Here is a 14,806-nt window from a genome sequence, read left to right on the forward strand (position 1 = left end):
TATTCTTTGTAAATTAGAAAGTGACAAAGGTAGCTCTTGAAGTTTATACATATTATGGATTGAATTATGCCCATCTACCCACAAAATAGTCATGTGTTCAAGGCCTAGGCCCCACTGCCTCAAAATATTATCTTACTTGAAGGTAAGACAGATTACAGAGGTAATCCAGGTAAAATAAGGTTATTACCATGGGACCAAATCCAGTATGACAGATGTCCTGGTAAAACCGGGAATTTTAAACACACACACACACAACCTGAGATCACCCCGTAAAGGCAGAGATTGAATCGATGCTCCTACATGCTAAGGAGCACTGAAGATGGCCAGCAAAACCCCTGGAAGCTAGAAAGGAGACATGGGACAGATCCTTCCCCACAGTTCTGAGAATAAATCAACTCTGCTGATACCTTCATTTTGGACTTCCAGCCTCCAGAAATATGAGGCAATAAAATTTTGTCTGTTTCAACCACTCAGTTTGTGATATTCTGTGATGCCAACCCTAGGAAATTAATACAGTGTCTGACTGTGATGAGGTCCTGTGTAAGAAGTTAAAGCCATCTTCTGGGAGGGAGGAGCTGATGGAGCTGAAAGCTTGAGAAGAAAGATACTTTCTCCATTCCACCTGTAATGGTCAAACTCCTCCCATGCTTTAGCTATTCTTCTTATCACCAGAGATACAGTCAAGGGTAAGACCTTCATGCCCGCCACCTTCATACAGCTGAATGTCTAGTAAAGGGAAAGCAGACACTGCAGGCAGCTTTGGGTGGATAAGCTGGTTGTCCGGAAGTACAGGGCTCGATCTCTTGATAAACAGGCTCTTTTATGACTTGCATTCTACCTGCCTGGTTTGACTTCAACTTCAACCTCCAACCTCTTATTCCCTCCCCACTATCCCACTGCCCACATATCACACACACACACACACGCACACACACACACACACAGGCTAGGCTTCGCTCACACCCACTTGCATTCTCCACAGACTCCCACACTGTTTTTATTTGATGACTTTACACATGCCATTCTCTCTGTGTGAAGCTCTCCTATTCCCTTTTATTTACAAGTTTTCCTGGAGTCTAAACTCAAGCATTATCCTCACCTTTTTTAGCCTTTCCTGACCATGGTCCAAGTTAGAAGTGTCTCCTCTGCTCCCGTAGAGCCAGATACTCATTATCACTCTGGACCGTGTTTGGCTGTGGACTTGAGAGCAAAGACTCTTTCATCTCTCTCCCACCCCTCACGCTAAGCGCAGTTCTTGGAATACAGTAGGTGGATGATACATGTTTCTTGGGTCAAATGCATAATTAATATAGAGAAATGTCATAAGCAAAGATCCTTGGTGACACACAACAAGGTGGCCCCAGGGCTGATGTTTGGTATCACGTCCATCTGTGGCCTGGCCATGCGTCACTCTGTCCTGCAGGACAATGGCTTCCACCTCCACCCTTGACATCCTCATCCATCATGAAGGTACCACCCTCTGCCAGCCAGCTTACCATCAGATGCCAAAGCTATGTCTCTGTCTTTTATGACTTAGTAGGAAAGTTTTTGGAATGTTGGGCTTTATCTTTTGAAAAAGCACAATCCTAAAGCTGTGTGGTATTTTTCAATTATACACATTTCATTTTAACCATGTCTTAAAATGTGTAACATGTGTGATCTGAAAAAGCCAAAAAGCATTGAGTGATATATCAGTGTCTTTGGAAATAAATATGTAAAAATAAAATGAAAATTAAAAAATTGGAAGAGTTTCAATATTCAGGCAGCCATGCATCTCCATGGAACAACAGGCTGGTTCCAAATAGGAAAAGGAGTACATCAAGGCTGTATATTGTCACCCTGCTTATTTAACTTAAATGCAGAGTACATCATGAGAAACACTGGGCTGGGTGAAGCACAAGCTGGAATCAAGATTTCTGGGAGAAATATCAATAACCTCAGATATGCAGATGACACCACCCTTATGGCAGAAAGTGAAGAAGAACTAAAGGAGCCTCTTGATGAAAGTGAAAGAGGAGAGTGAAAAAGTTGGCTTAAAACTCAACAGTCAAAAAACTAAGATCATGGCATCCAGTCCCATTGCTTCATGGCAAATAGATGGGGAAACAGTGGAAACAGTGTCAGACTTTATTTTGTTGGGCTCCAAAATCATTGCAGATGGACTGCAGCCATGAAATTAAAAGACGCTTACTCCTTGGAAGAAAAGCTATGACCAACCTAGACAGCATATTAAAAAGTAGATACATTACTTTACCAACAAAGGTCCATCTAGTCAAGGCTGTTGTTTCTCCAGTAGTCATGTATGAATGTAAGAGTCGGACTATAAAGAAAACTGAGCACCAAGAAATTGATGCTTTTGAACTGTGGTGTTGGAGAAGACTCTTGAGAGTCCCTTGAACTGCAAGGAGATCCAACCAGTCAATCATGATGGAAATTAGTCCTGAATATTCATTGGAAGGACTGATGTTGAAGCTGAAACTCCAATACTTTGGCCACCTAATGAGAAGAGCTGACTCATTTGAAAAGACCCTGATGCTGGAAAAGATTAAAGGTAGAAGGAGAAGGGGATGAAGAGGATGAGATGGTTGGATGACATCACTGACTCAATGGACATGAGTTTGAGCAAGCTCTGGGAGTTGGTGATGGACAGGGAGACCTGGTGTGCTGCAGTCTGTGGGGTCTCGAAGAGTCGGACATGACTAAGCAACTGAACTGACTGAATTGACGCATCTCCAGTGGTAATGTATAGATGAACAAGTACCATTTAAAACAGCTTTACAAGAATTACTAGTCATAAACCCTAATTTTAACTCTGTCTTTGAATTGGTTGTGACTTGGTTTTAATCTCTCATAGATTTAGATTTCTTCTGTTTATAAAATGGAATGGATTTAAGTGTACCTATTACAATGCATGATCACTTTCTGCAAAATAACACACTAAAAAATAACAAAACTTATGAAAGAGTAGGATTGGGGAAGATCGTTCAAAAGCTAGGGAACTTTTTCAAGCAAAACACTAATAAGTTAACAATCCTAATAGACACATAGCACAGTTACTTCTCTATTGGTATTTATTCCCTATCAGGCAGTCTTTGCAAGCTTAACCTCTGATGCTGATATTTCCCCTGCAAGGTAGAGATCCAGAAGATAGACCATTCTACTAGACCATGTACTTAAAAGTTGAATTCAGAGAGTAGCATTTTACATTTTTTCCATTGCTCTAATTCAAAGAAATGTCTTTGCATTTTTGTAATTTAAACTCAGTTTCCCCAGGAACTTAACATAGTAGAAAGCTTAGGAATTCTTGAAGCCACTGAACCAATCACTGCCTGCAGTTCTGTAGATTTCCAGTTTTCCTAAGGTGTCTGCAGATCACTAAGGTTTTCTCTTTAATTGAGAGAAAATTTGCCACTGATGACTTTAAAACATTAACCTGATGAGAAAACTCATGTAAGAGCCAATACGTGACTGACGCGTTTTATAGCTGCTGTCCTGTTTACCAAGAGTGAATGGGGTAATTAGTACAAAGCAGCACACTTTGAAGTAGAACAGCTTGTAGTTCTAAAACTTTATTTAATTCATGAACAAAACAGTCAGCTGCTGCCTCACAAGATCATGTCAGGAAACTGAAAATTTCACGGGACAACTTTATTATGCAGCGGTATCCACTGTCTCTCTGGAGCCTCACAAGTAATAATCTTGTGATCACTTCCACTTTCACATTTAAAGGAAATATGTTGTTAGTTATGGCAACTCCTAACCTGGCTACTTTCCCAGAAGTTGTGTGCTAAATATACTCAAGCAAAAATAATAGAGACTTCCTAAATGCTGCAGTTGGAGTTCTTTGGGGCTTTTCAGGGAATACCTTACTAACTGAGAAGGAAACAGTTTTAAACTCTGCAGGTGAAAACGTTTCCATAGTGGTCTACTGATTTATTTCCCTCTGGGTTGAAGATGTTTCAATACCACTGGAAAAGAACTTTGCAGAATCCTGCACAAATATAAATCACTTCTCTCTAAGGCGACCAACTAGACTCAAAAATCATTGGAGGAAACTCCCTCATACTGCACTGGTTAGGACTCTGAACTTTCATACTGAGAGCCCTGGTCTGATCCCTGGTTGGAAACAATCCCACAAGCCAGAAGATGTGGCCAAAAAAAACCCATTTGGAATATAAAGTGTGACCCTGGGGTGCATTGATTAAAAGGTAAAAGAGTATTCCAATACAGCCAGCATATTTTTAATTTTCTTTTTTAACCTGAAACTATGCTGCTTTCTGGAAATTGGAAAATAATTATGTGATAGCTAAGTAGTGCTTTTGTGCAAGGCTACTGTTTCAGAATGGGGCTTTCCTGGTGGCTCAGCGGTTAAAGCGTCTGCTTGCAATGCAGGAGACCTGGGTTCGATCCCTGGGTCAGGAAGATCCCCTGGAGAAGGAAGTGGCAACCCACTCCAGTATTCTTGCCTAGAGAATCCCATGGACAGAGGAGCCTGGTGGGCTACAGTCCACAGGGTCGCAAAGAGTCGGACATGACTGAGCGACTTCACTTTCACTTTCACTGTTTCAGAATAGGTATTTAGAATTCATATCCTTCTGGATTAGGGGAAAATCTATTGTTTTAGATGCTGTGTGCTCTTAATCCATCTACTCATAGAGTTACAGATCTGCAGGCTATTAGAACAGATTGGACTTTAGGAAGCAATTTAGGCTTCCCCGGTGGTGCCGTGGCAAAGAATCTGCCTGCCAGCGCAGGAGACTCAGGAGACACAAGTTCAATCCCTGGGTCAGTAAGATTACCCAGAGGAGGAAATGGCCACTCACTCCAGGATTCTTGCCTGGGAAATCCCACTGACAGAGGAGCCTGGTGAGCTATAGGCCATGGAGTCACACAGAGTCAGACACATCTGAGTGACTGAGCACACGCACACGTAGGTTCCTTTCATAGATCACAAAATCAGGAGGAAAATGATGATGGGACATCACAGCATATCTTATAATACTTAGCTTGCTTTATAACTTGTGAGCATGCGTGCATATTTAGTCGCTCTGTTGTGGATGACTCTGCGACCCCATGGACTGTAGCCCACCAGGCTCCTCTATCCAAGGGGATTCTTCAGGCAAGAATACTGGAGTGGGTTGTCATTTCCTTCTCCAGGGCATCTTCCCAACCCAGGGATCAAGCCCAGGTCTCCTGCTCTGCAGGCAGATTCTTTATCAGTTGAGCTACCAGAAAAGCCCACAAATTATGAGAAGAGGAAGCAATTATGATAACTCTGGCAAAGTGAGAGGGCAATAATGTGTCCTTTCTAGCTTGTATATTACAGCTGTGAAAAAGTGCTAGTAGGTATTTGAACTAGTGAACGTTGAAGGGCATGCCTGGTCATCTTTTTCCAATCCATTTAAATTGGGAATTACATAAACCATGTGAATCACCCAGAAAGACATACTGATTGAAAAGAGCAGTGGGCAAGGACAGATATTGGAGAAGCAATAGTTTGAGAAGCAGAAAAAAAGCTCATGCAAGAAGGAATGAGAAAAGAAGGATGACCAAGAGAGATGATTTTCATGACAGATAAGAGTTTTCACAAGAACTAATTGGGCAACATGGTCAAACTGTACAAAACAGTCAGGAAAGAAGAGAGTTGAAGATAACACCCACATCTTGGCAAAAATCAGAACTGGAATGTTGGAGATTATGATCAGGCTGATTGTGCTGAGCTCAGAAGCTCTGGGGAGAGAGAGGATTTGGGGCAAAGGCAGTTGAGCGGAAGGTGGGCAGAGATGGCAGGGGAGGCAAAGGCCCAGCGGCCATGTGGACCACAGCAGACGGGGGCCCTGGAGAGAGCCACTGGAGCCCAGCCTGGGACGTCTCTGCAAGGATTTGTTCTTTATTTAAGGGCATGTTTTGTTCCCATGACAAGAATCCTCAAACCATCCCCAGGAGGCAGATGACGACATCTAAGCACACCCTTATTCTTCTGCTGAAGATCACTTGGCAAGCAGAGAAGGAATTTATCCTCTGCTCAGTCAAGGCTCCTGTGGTTTGCAGAGTCGACAGTTACTTCTTCAGAAGGATTACTATGACATCTGCCCGGTGACCTTATGTTTATGAACAGATCACCATAGGTTAGGAAATCCTGTAACAGTTTTTGGAGTAGCACTCCCCTGTCCCCGCACTGCACATCCTGTCTCCTTCCCTCTGCGGTGAAGCTGGGTCTTCCCTATTCCGCAGTGCAGTGGAGAATGAATTAGCAGATGACAGATACAAACAATCTTTTGATAGAGCAGCTTCAAGGAGATTGTGTGGGTTTAAAATCAAACTGCGGTAGGTAAATAAGGAAGTGGAGGTGGTTAGTCAAACAGCTATTTCTAAAAATATCAAGAGAAAAGAGAGATGAGAATAAACCTTGAAAGGAAAAGAGGTTAAAGAAGTCATTTGCTGTTGTTTGTGTAGTTTTACAAAACACTTTCAAGAAAAATTTTCTATAATACACAGAAGTAGGAAGAAGTAAAATGAACCATCAAAATACAAAGTAAACAATGGTCAGTTACACTGTTATAGTTATTATATTTTTCCTTTCTCGTTTCTGAATTATTTTATGACAGATCCCAGATATGCTATTTAATAGCCACATTCTTCACTAAAAATAGGTATTTTTCCTTTATAAATCACTTCAGATGCTTAGTTGTGTCCGACTCTTTGAGACCTCATGGACTGCAGCAAGCCAGGCCTCCCTGTCCATCACCATCTCCTGGAGCTTTCTCAAAGTCATGTCCTTCGAGTCAGTGATGCTATTCAACCATCTCATCCTCTTTCTTCCCCTTCTCCTCCTTCCTTCAATCTTTCCCAGCATCAGGGTCTTTTCCATTGTCAGTTCTTTGCATCATGTGGCCAAAGTTTTGGAGTTTCAGCTTCAGCATTAGTCCTTCCAATGAATATTCAGGACTGATTTCCTTTAGGATGGACTGGTTGGATCTCCCTGCAGTCCAAGGAATTCTCAAGAGTCTTCTCCAACACTCAGTTCAAAAGCATCAATTCTTTGGTCCTCAGCCTTCTTTATGGTCAAACTCTCACATCCATACATGACTACTGGAAAAACCACAGCTTTGACTATAGCAATATATGGGTCTTTGTTGGCAAAGTAATGTCTCTGCTTTTTAATACGCTGTCTAGGTTGGTCATAGCTTTTCTTCCAAGGAGCAAGCATCTTCTAGTTTCATGGCTGAAGTCACCATCTACAGTGATTTTGAAGCCCAAGAAAATAAAGTCTGTCACTGTTTCCACTGTTTCTCCATCTATTTGCCATGAAGTGATGGGACCAGATGCCGTGATCTTAGCTTTTTGAATGCTGAGTTTTAAGCCAGCTTTTTCACTCTCCTCTTTCACCTTCATCAAGAGACTCTTGATTCCTCTTTGTTTTATACCTTAAGAGTGGTGTCATCTGCATTTCTGAGGTTATTGATATTTCTCCTGGCAATCTTGATTCCAGCTTGTGTTTCATCCAGTCCTGCATTTTGCATGATGTACTCTGCATATAAGTTAAACAAGCAGGGTGACAATATACAGCCTTGATGTATTCCTTTCTTGATTTGGAACCTGTCCATTGTTCCATGTCTGGTTCTAACTGTTGTTTCTTGGCCTGCATACAGGTTTCTCAGCAGGCAGGTGAGATTGTCTGGTATTCCCAACTCTTAAAGAATTTTCCATAGTTTATTGTGATCCACACAGTCAAAGGCTTTAGTGTAGTCAATGAAGCAGAAGTTTTTCTGGAATTCTCTTGCATTTTCTTTGATCCAGTGGATGTTGGCAATTTGATCTCTGGTTCCTCTGCCTTTTCTAAATCCAACTTGAACATCCAGAAATTCTTGGTTCATGCACTGTTGAAGCCTGGTTTGGAGAATTTTGAGCTTTACTTTGCTAGGGTGTGAAATGAGTGCAATTGTGCAGTAGTTAGGACCTCCTTGGTAGCTTAGCTGGTAAAGAATCCACCTGCAATGCAGGAAACCCTGATTCAATTCCTGGGCCAAGAAGATTCCCTGAAGGAGGGACAGACTACCCACTTCAGTATTATTGGGCTTCCCTTTTGGCTCAGATGATAAAAAGTCTGCCTGCAATGCAGGAGACCTGGGTTCAATCCCTGGGTTGGGAAGATCCCCTGAAGGAGGGCATGGCAATCCACTCTAGTATTCTTGCCTGAGGAATCCCCATGGAAAGAGGAGCCTGGTGGGCTACAGTCCATGGGGTCACAAAGAGTTGGACATGGCTGAGTGACTAAGCATTCACCTTGCATTTGCAGTAATTTGAATGTTCTTCGGCACTGCCTTTCTTATCTCTCCTTGCTATTCTTTTGAACTCTGCCATCAGATGGGTATATCTTTCCTTTTCTCCTTTGCCTTTCACTTTTCTTCTTTTCTCAGCTATTTGCAAGTCCTCCTCAGGCAACCATTTTGCCTTTTTTCATTCCTTTCTCTTGGAGATGGTTTTGATCCCTGCCTCCTGTACAATGTCATGAACCTCCATCCGTAGTTTTTCAGGCACTCTGTCTATCACAACTAATTCCTTGAATCTATTTGTCACTTCCACTGCATGAATTGTAAGGGATTTGATTTAGGTCATACCTGAATTGCCTAGTGGTTTTCCCTACTTTCTTCAATTTAAGTCTGAATTTGGCAATAAGGAGTTTATGATCTGAGCCAGGCAGCTCCCAGTCTTGTTTTTGCTGACTGTATAGAGCTTCTCCATCTTTGGCTGCAAAGATTATAATCAATCTGATTTCGGTACTGACCATCTGGTGATGTCCATGTGTAGAGTCTTCTCTTGTGTTGTTGGAAGAGGGTGTTTGCTATGACCAATGCCTTCTCTTGGCAAAACTCCATTAGCCTTTGCACTGCTTCATTTTGTACTCAAAGATCAAACTTGCCTGTTACTCCAGGTATCTCTTGACTTCCTACTTATGCATTCCAGTCCCCTATAATGAAAAGGACATCTTTTTTGGGTGTTAGTTCTAGAAGGTCTTGTAGGTCCTCATAGAACCGTTCAACTTCAGCTTCTTCAGCGTTAGTGTTTGGAGCATAGACTTGGATTACTGTGATATTGAATGGTTTGCCTTGGAAATGAACAGAGACCATTCTGTTGTTTTTGAGATTGCACCCAAATACTGCATTTCAGACTCTTTTGTTGACTATGAGGGCAACTCCATTTCTTCTAAAGGATGCCCACAGTAGTAGATACGTTGGTCATCTGAATTGAATTCACCAACTCCAGTCCATTTTAGTTCACTGATTCCTAAAATGTTGATATTCACTCTTACCATCTCCTGTTTGACCACTTCCAGTTTACCTTGATTCATGGACCTGACATTCCAGGTTCATGTGCAATGTTGCTCTTTACAGCATCGGACTTTACTTCCATCACCAGGCACATCCACAACGGGGTGTTGTTTCCACCTTGGCTCAGCCTCTTCATTCCTTCTAGAGCTAGTTCTCTGCTTTTCTCCAATATCAACAAAGAAATATGACTTGTGTATTTGCAAACATTTGTCATATAATGTTTTAAATTAGTTACTGAGGAGAAAAGACAAAGCAAAAACAATGAAATATTAACAGTTGTTAGACAATGATTAGAGTATGGACATTTAATATTTTTGGTATTTTATATTTTTTCACTATTTAAAAAGTAATTGACAAATGAAGGCTAGATTATTAAATACATAAGGTTGTGCTAAAAATGCAGCTTTAATCAGAATTATTATGAACATGTGCTTTTGTTTACTTATCAGATGCTCATAATAAAAATTGAAATAAAGTTGGAAATTAGAGAAAAATCACTGCTTATATATTTTCATATCCATTTTTCAATGGATTTTTATTTGAGGGGGAGACTCACCATAGTACAACTTTGAGTAAGTTTTTAATTTAAGAACATGAAAAATTAAAATTCCCATTTCACTGTATAAATTTTATAACCATATTGTATTTAAGTATTACCTTATTGAGGTTGCTTCTAGATTCATACTGTTACAAACAATGGTAGATCCATTTTTAAATTAAATTTACTTTATGAAAATATAGATATAATTTTCTTTGGATATTATGAATCAAAGGGTATGACCATAACTGTTGGAGGTCTTGCTCCAGTAAGTCTCAAAGAGGTCTCAATGTCTGAGAATGTCTGTTTTAACACATCTATTCAGCATGAGTAATAGCTAACACATAGCAAATTTTCTAGACCAAAAGTGATATTTTAAGGAATTCCGTGGCTGTGCAGTGGCTAGGACTCCGCATCTTCACTGCCAAGGGCCAAGGTTCCACCCTTGGTCAGGGAACTAAGGTCCCACAAGCCATGCAGCACAGCACCCGCCAAAATTATATTGTAGAAACAAGGCTAACATTTACTAAACTCTTCTCTGCAAGTCCAGCTGAGCAGTTTATAAACAATCCTAAAATATTTCTTGTTTCTGTCCCAAGCTAACAGAGAAATGAAAGTTTCTAGCCCCCAAGCTGACAATTAATTGAAGAAGCCCTTGCTGTGTGCTGGGCACTGAGCTCGGTGCTACTGACACAAAAAGATCTCACATTCTAGACCAGAGAAACACCAGAAGCCAAAACTTATATAAGATTTTTTTTCAAACAGGAGGAGGTGCTTTGCAGAGAATAAAACAAAGGGATACATTTGTAAGTGACAGAGATATGGCCCTGTGGGGCTGTTTGGACTGCAAGAGCAAGGTGAGGGCTTTTTAAGGCGGCATCGTCTCAGTTGAGACCTCAAATGAGAGAAAAAGGCCATTTGAAAATCTCAGAGAAAAGCATTCCAAGAAGAAGAAGCAAAATGTGCAAAGCCCTTGAGGCACCAAAAATAGGCGAATACCAGAATGCAGTGAAACCAGAAAAGAGGGTAGCAAGTTCAAAGGCGAGGGCTGAAGCCAAAGAGAGTAGGGCCTTGAGGGCAGGTCTGGGTTTGCTTGTCGGTGCCGGGGGAGGGCTTCATGGACGAGAGCAGTATGATCTAATCTATGCTTTAGGTCTACAGGGCTGGCATCTGTGTGAACAGCAAAGAGCAGAGTGGCCAGAACAGAGGCAGAAAGGTGTGTTGAGATGTTACTGTGGTCGTTCAGGGGCGACATGCCGATGACTTGGACAGGGTTGTACGGAAAACGTGTTAGAGAAAGAAGAATCGGGTGTGAGGTCTCAGTCCTTGGTGTGAGTGGTTGGGTAGGAGGCGATGCTGTCTGCTGAGCCAGGGAAAGTCAACGATAGAGAGGCCTGCAGAGCCTGACAGGTCGTTCTGATCACACTCAAGTTTTAGGGGCCTAGTAGACATCCACGTGGCAAAGCTGCAAAGATGGCTGAGCAGGAAAGGCTGTGGTCCTGGGGAGAGGCCTCAAGTGGGGAATAAAAATTGAGCATCTTCAATATGCAGGTGGCCATTAAAGCTGAAATCCTGGAGGAAATAAACTAGAAAGTGTAGCTAGAGGGAAAATGGACCAAGAGGATATTTGCAGAGGACTCCATCCTTGTACGGCCTGGGAAAGAAAAGAGCCAGCAGCTGAGGCTAACACGGGACAGGAGGTACTCTTAGAGGAAAACTGTGAGCGTGGCATCCTTGAAGTTAACGGAAGTATTAAAAAAAAAAAAAAAAAAAGGAGTGATGTTCCTGTGACCTTTCACCTAATAATCTGCTTTAATTTGTGAGAACAGGATGGAGTTTGGCTAATTTTCTGCCCAGGTCATTTCAATACAAGTCTAAGGTTTTGCTTCCTGTCCTGGGAGAGCAAAGGAAATTATATGAAGTATTGATTCAGAAGTCTTTTTAAAAAGCATCTTATCTGAAATCTAGATGTGCCCGAAGTTTCGACACTTAACAAAGAAGTTTGAAAATGAATTGTTTCTCCTTAAAGATTCAATGAGTTGACACAAAATCAAATTCATGCACTACTTACTTTATACAAAAAGCATCTTTTCAACTAACAAAGCTATTAGAGCTTTATTTTACCTAAGAGTGCAGAAATTTAATACACTGGTAGCAGTAGGTGGTATTCTGATGTATATAGAAATAGCTTTGCCCCAGTTGTAAAAGAACATGTTTTATAACTAAAACTCTGGAATAACAAAGATGCTGGTGAAACACACAATATGGGCAAGAGATAACCTGCTTCCTGAGAAAATGAAGGTTTCTAACAAAGTGCATTTGAAGGCATTAGGGACGTGAGTGTAGCTTGATAAGTGTTTATATTTTTTTCACTTTGGCACATAAGCAAATATTCTTTAAAAAGCTCTGGCTCTTGTGAAAGAGGAAAGTTTACATACAGTATAAACACGTGGAAACTCTAAATTGTGCTTTCTTTTTTCTTCTCTTCTTTTTAATTTTTTGAAAATTTCTGTTTCAGGGATTAAAACTTGTGATGTATATTACAGTAACTCCTTTAGAAAGAAGTAACATAAAGAAGTGTACATCCAATTACGAGATATTTAGAAATTTATGAAAAATATAGTTTCACTTTTGTCATTTGACACAGATATTATTTAAAAGGACATTTGGTAGTTTTAGGGGTTAAATTGTGTCTCTCCGCCTCCTCAGAAAGAAATACTAGAGTCGTAACCCTAGTGCCGCGGAATGTGACCTTGGAAATCAGGTGGTTTACAGACATGACTGGTTAAGATGAGGCCATACGGGGTAGTGCGTGCCTGCCAGTCACTTCAGTTGAGTCCCACTCTCTGCGACCCCAGGGACTGCAGCCCGCCAGACTGCTCTGTGCATGGGAGTCTCCAGGCAAGAATACTGGAGTGGATTGCTGTTCCCTCCTCCAGGGATCTTCCTGACCTAGGGATTCAACCAGCATCTCCTGCACTGCAGGCAGATTCTTTACCGCTAAGCCACCAGGGAAGCCCATAATGGAGTAGGGTGGGCCCCTAATCCAACATGACTGGCGCCCTTATTTAAAGGGGAAACTTGGGCACAGACACACAGGGGAACTCTAGCAGGGTTAGAGTTAAGCTGCCGCTGGTCGAGGAACCACCAGCAGCTTCAAGAGGCACGTGGGACAGATCTTCCCCTCGTGCTTTCAGAGGCCCTGACCTTGGGCCTTCCAGCCTCTAAGACTCTGTGAGACAATCAAGTGCTACTGAAGCCACTCAGTTTATGGGGACTGAGTTAACAGAAGCCCCAGCAAACGAACAGAGCTGGAAAACTGCTTTAGGAGTCCCCTTCATTCACCGGGTGTGTCGGAGGGCTGGGCTTGCAGCTCTGGAGGAGCAGAGCTGGACAGCACCCCGAATGCCCACTGAGATGAGTTAATGTGCGTAAGAGCTGAAAATCTGCCCTTGAAAAGGACGTGGGAACACTGACCTCTTTGGGATTCAAGTTGATAAAAACCTGCAAACTGTGTAAGATAAGGTGAAGTCGCTCAGTCGTGTCCAACTCTTTGCGACCCCATGGACTGTAGCTTACCAGGCTCCTCCGTCCATGGGATTTTCCAGGCAAGAATACCAGAGTGGGTTGCCATTTCCTTCTCCAGAGGATCTTCCCGACCCAGGGATCGAACCCACGTCTCCCGCATTGTAGGCAGACGCATTACCGCCTGAGCCAACTGTGTACACGTGACTAAAACCGGAATGGGCCATGGAAGTGATAACGCTACCAGGGCAAGGCCGATGAAGTCTGGGCCCTGGGCTGCCCAGAGCACGAAGGTCGAACAGCCCGGTGCTGCAGAAGCCTCTTGGAGACAGACATGTGAGGAGTGTTGCGGGGGAAGACAGAGAGTTCTGTAGTAGGAGGGGCAGCCCCGAGTAAGGTTAATGCCCCTTTTTCCCAAGAGCATCACCATCCATGTGAGTTGAAGGAGGTCTGCACTAAGACCAGGGGACCATCAGGGCTCAAGCCGAAAGGCCTGGCCAGCTGACAGTCCCCCAGGGAAGCGGGGTCCCCAACCCGGCTCCCACGGCAGGTCTCCCCGTTCCTCTCTGGGAGCCGGAGCGCTGGAAAGACACAGAAGCAGAAACTTCAGAGGTGGGTCACCTTTGGAATTTGCCCACAAGGAATTTTCTGCCCTGTCAGCAAGCAATGCCCAAGGAGTAATTTTTGAATAAATGTAGGCATCTGAAGAATACAGATGATCTGAAGAAATATCTGGAAAGAAAGAATCTATCAACACAGATAAAACCTTCTGCAAGTCTATCAGGTAAGATCAGAGCGTCAAAGATTTAAACATTATTATAAATGTTTCCCGACTCACATGCAAATCTGGATATAGCAATCTTATTGGTATACCTTTAAAGTCAATTTACTGTCTTTTATAACATACAAAATTATTTCAAGGACAATGGCATTTTTTACAAAATACATATGGTAACCTTATGGTTATAAAACTATTTTGTAATTACTCAGTAAATTTATGTGAAAAACAGGTAAATGAAAACTTGGCAAAAACAGGAAGGTTTGCTCACTGGCACAGTGGAAAGGGCTGTGAAAATGCTTGGGGGTGGCCTGAAGAATTGTTTCTTAAACACCACAAGATCAGCTGAAAAACAGAAGAGCCTGTCAGCTCTGACAGCTCTATGTCTGCACCAAGGGAGGCACCAGATACTGTGACTTCACACCCTTAGTCCATTCCACAGTTCAGTCCAGTCACTCAGTCATGTTGTCCAATTCTGCGACCTCATGGACTGCAGCATGCCAGGCCTTCCTGTCCATCACCAACTCCCAGAGTTTACTCAAGCTCATGTTCATTGAGTCGATGATGCCATCCAACCATCTCATCCTCTGTCGTCCCCTTCTCCTCCTGCCCTCAATCTTTCCTAGCATCAGG

Source organism: Bos indicus x Bos taurus, chromosome 14, assembly GCF_003369695.1.
Source record: "Bos indicus x Bos taurus breed Angus x Brahman F1 hybrid chromosome 14, Bos_hybrid_MaternalHap_v2.0, whole genome shotgun sequence".
NCBI classification, from domain to species: domain Eukaryota; kingdom Metazoa; phylum Chordata; class Mammalia; order Artiodactyla; family Bovidae; genus Bos; species Bos indicus x Bos taurus.